Below are 4,288 nucleotides of genomic sequence, written 5' to 3'. Positions count from 1 at the left end.
TAGTTGAAATGCATATTACAAGGAACTTTTTAGGTTCTAGAGAATACATATAATATTATTAAAATCTTTATCCCTTTAGCAATGTGATATAATTATACCTTTAACCCTATCATCTCTCATTTTCATTGGTAAAGTTGGGCAACTTTTGATATTAACCTTTTTTGGTCTCATGTTTCAGCTTCAAACATTGCCTCCACTGACATAACTAGCTGCTTTAGTCAAATTGAGATAAAATAAAATTTTCAGAGCAGACATGATCTTTTCCTTACTGACTATATTTTAACATTTTTAAAAAGTCACACAAGATTGTTGCTTTATGTAAATCCTATAGACTCTGATAGAAATTTTAGTTTAGTTTCACAGTCTCTATAGCCTGTGGATAACATGGAGAAAAACAACCTAAGTGTTATGGGTAGCAAGAAGAAGCCCAAGACAATACAGATAAGAGTGGCAATTTTTTCAAGATCAACAGTAGTCTGTTAGTTACTCTAAATAGATGTTTGAAGATAATGATCTTACTATATAGGTAAATAAAGTCCCTTTAAACTCTAGCTAACCAAATTGAATAGTTCTATGATAGGTTAGTTGTCATTAAGTAAATTTTAAGCAACTAAGCAGATTATTTCTGATTTTTCAGATACATACTTTGTTGCATTGCCATATGTTCCTGCTCATGGTCCAATATTTCATTATTTTTCCACTGAGGAGACAGATATATGTTAAGAGGATAAAGGGCTTAAATCAAGTAGGCTGCTTACTACCTTTGCATACCAGCAGGTATGAATTTGGCTATAGCCAAATGAAAAGCAAAGCAATGAGATGTGACTCACATCAATGAAATAATACAGACATATGTACATTGCACATTTAGGAATGTTATTTAGTTGGGTTGCTAATTACATAAGTTGGAACTCAAGCTTTACTTAATGTTCTTCTGTCTGCTATGAAGGAAATATATGTGCTCTCCTTTGTCATATTCCAGGAGTTAACAAGCAGCACTTAGATTACCTATATTGAAAATGGAGAGTGGGAGAAACACAAGATTAGCATTTGTATTGTTATATCATACAAAATATTCATCACTTAAACCAAGCTGAGTTACTAAATGCCAATTTGAAAACCATGAAAAGTCTTCAACAAATATATTACAATCAAGAAGAGTGGGCTAAATATTTTTTACATCATTTACCAGTGATTGTTATAAATGTACTTCCACCTTAATTAATAAAAGATGATTTCAGAATGAATAAAACACAAAGGATTTCCTTCCAGTATTTGGCCTAATGATGAATAAATGAAGTCAAGAGAATTCTACTGTTATATAAAGACTTTTTTTTCCCTTAAAGGTGAGCTAAAATGGTTTTTAACAATATACAAAGAAAATGTGTTTTACTAAAAAAGAAAAAGCTCCATACACTGTATTTGACATTAAAGCTAAAAGAAATCTGTAGAAATAGAGTCATTAAAAAAAAAACCCTCTTTATTTGTAAGTGTTCTGATTAACGGATTGAGAAGAGTACAATAATCTTTTTCTTCCTCAGATTAAAAAAAAAATTAAAAATAAATGCACTTAATACAACTGCAACAAAAGAATTAGTCAAGTGAAATAATCAATGTTATGGAATGAAGAGATAGGAAGAATCATAAAAAAAGAAGTTTTAAAACAGGGAAAGAAGTAAAAATGCAATTTACTATTTAGGGGCATTTTATATACTTATGAAGGAAAATGTCTCAGCATATTTCAGGTATTCATGTATATTTCCATGTCAATGGCAACTATTCATTTAAAAAATATTATAGGACAGATAAATTTACATCCTTATCACTTTATTAATGTTTAGTGTTGTGATTAAATGAAGGTGAAAAAGCATTTTTCTTTTAATGCTAAGGTCAAGGTCCAGAATGTCATTAATAGCTTGCTGCTTTCATACCTTCTTGGCCTTTTGGCTAAGATCAAGTGTAGTATCTGTTCTTATCAGTTTAATAGATTGGTAATCTTGTGAAGTCATATGCAATAAAAACTTTACATTCTTATGGGGGGGGGTGATTACACAAGGAAATAAAAACCTCTAAACTCCTACAAATCATAAGAAATCCACACAACCTTGAAACCAAAGTGCTGAGTTTGGGTGCGATTTCATTGTCTCAAAGAATGAGCTCATGGACAAAAATGGTTAGTGTAAGCAAAGTTTACTGAGAAATAGTCTCCTGCCACAGAGAGCAGCAGGGAAGGGGCAAACGCAATGCGAGTGAAGCTTCTTTGTCTCAGGTTGCACAGTCCCAGGCCCCTGAAGCCAGTCCTGGAAAAGGTGCAGCTGGGGTTCCAGGAGAGCCAATAGCAGGCTGGTCTCCAGAGCTTCTGTTCCATGTGGCAGTCAAGTGTAGTTCAGCTTCCAAGCTACTTAAAGTCTATTAGTCCATAAGAGGCCTCCCATATGGTCATAAGCCCCATGGATGCAAGGGAGCATGTCTTCTGTCACAGGGGAGCCAGGAACGCAGTGAATTAGAGAGAGAAGAAAATGTACTGCCTTGTCTAGAGGTAAATATAAGCTTTGCTAGCTCCTGATTGGTCATTTCAAATAATTCTGCCTTAGCAACATTTAAAATGCAAGTTCCTGCCCACAGGACAGACCTGGTTGAGCACTGCCACTTCAGTTCCAAGGTGATGTCACTATTCTCAGGCTGCACTACCAACTCCTGCCTAGCTGGGTCTAGTTTTCCCTACAGAGCTGAGTTGTCTTAGCAACCCCTGCCTAGCTGGGGTCAGTTCTAGGTCCTTTTGTTTGTCTCTGTGGCACAGTCAGCAAGCTGCCTCCTGTTATTTCCCAAAATTCTGTTCTTCTTGGACTTTCCTGTGCTATTCTCCCTTCCTGACTACCCAGCCCTCTCATTATTTAGTTAAAAGCAGTTTTTGAATTTTAACAATTGCAGGAAGATTTTAAAGACAAAATAGAGCTAATAAAAACATATCTACATTTTTAAACATAGAAAGAAGGAAAAAGTGATGAGCGAGTATGACAAAAATGTTTTTATTCCATTTAGCTGAGATAGAATTTCTAAATAGTAATAAGGAAGTGATGCAAATCTGCTCATAAAAAGCTATCATCAAATGTATGATGGAATGTCACAAAGAAAAACACAAACTCAGTATCAAAGTCAAATGAACTCAAACTCAATATCACAGTTAAACTTACATCATTTTTCAAAGCATAAGAAAACATTATAAATCAGAATACTGTAAACATTTTTCACTAGGCATGGATTGAAAAGCCTTTTAAAGGTTAATTAGCTACTTCATCTTTCTCTATTTCAATGACAACAGTTCTTCAGAAAAATGAAAGATTTCAGGTATTCAATTTCAAGTCTTCACTTTGAGGTTCATTATATTTAGAAAGTAATATACTCAAAAACAATTTTTGAATTTGGAAGAACTTTTTCACTGGCTGGTGCACATATATAATTTAAATATTCTGCTTACATGTAAAAATCCAACTTTATTGTATAACCCTTCCATATATGATATATTATAAGGATTTCTTTGGGGGGAAAAGTGCAAATTGTAAGGGAAAAAGTCATTCTTTGCTTTCTTTTATCTGAATTTTCCCCACTCTGAAATAGAACCTTAATAAGTCAAATATATTATTGACTTAAATTGTTAAAAACTGATATAATTTATAGTTGATAGACACTTTCAACACTTAGATTTGTTGAAAAATTTTCTAACCAGAATCCAAATCAGTCCACTTGATGAGACAAAAATAGAGCCAGGCTTTGGAAAGTCTGTAACTTTTGGCATGTATTACAAATTCACAGTTCAGAACTATAAAGAAAACAATAGCTTATAAATTACTCTGTCTAGTGCTATTTAATGAGATAATATTATTTAACAATAGACTATTATTGAGCTCCAAAAAATTCAATAGAGATTTAGAAGGATTCAGTGGTAAGCATTTTGGCGTCATGACACCATAATGCTTGAAGCAACATTTCCAGACCAGTACTGCAGCTTATTGGTGTATGTATTTATGATACACAGGTGAGTTTTATTGTTGCCCAGAAATGTGGGTGATTTTCTTAAACCAGGATAAGTTAATATTAAATTTTACCATAGAATAGGGTTTTGGAAAATTTTATGCATTTCTAATCTGATTATTTGTCATCTCTAAACAATATATTTTTTTAAGATTCTAAATATAGATATACTGGAAGGTTATGGGAAACATTTATCACAAATAATTTCAAGGGAAAAAGAGTTTATTAGATTTGACTTCTCTTTGAAAACTAAAAT

The 4,288-nt window shown here is 32.9% G+C and overlaps 1 pseudogene; it reads left to right on the top strand.

Moving 5' to 3' along the window:
* The first annotated feature begins 1,927 nt into the window (after positions 1-1,927).
* On the top strand, positions 1,928-2,071 carry LOC118724953 (annotated as a pseudogene).
* The last annotated feature ends 2,217 nt before the right edge of the window (positions 2,072-4,288 follow it).

The sequence above is a fragment of the Pipistrellus kuhlii genome, unplaced genomic scaffold (assembly GCF_014108245.1).
Source record: "Pipistrellus kuhlii isolate mPipKuh1 unplaced genomic scaffold, mPipKuh1.p scaffold_m20_p_2, whole genome shotgun sequence".
NCBI classification, from domain to species: Eukaryota; Metazoa; Chordata; class Mammalia; order Chiroptera; family Vespertilionidae; genus Pipistrellus; species Pipistrellus kuhlii.
Note: the sequence above shows the minus strand (reverse complement) of the source record. Positions and strands in the feature narration are given on the sequence as shown.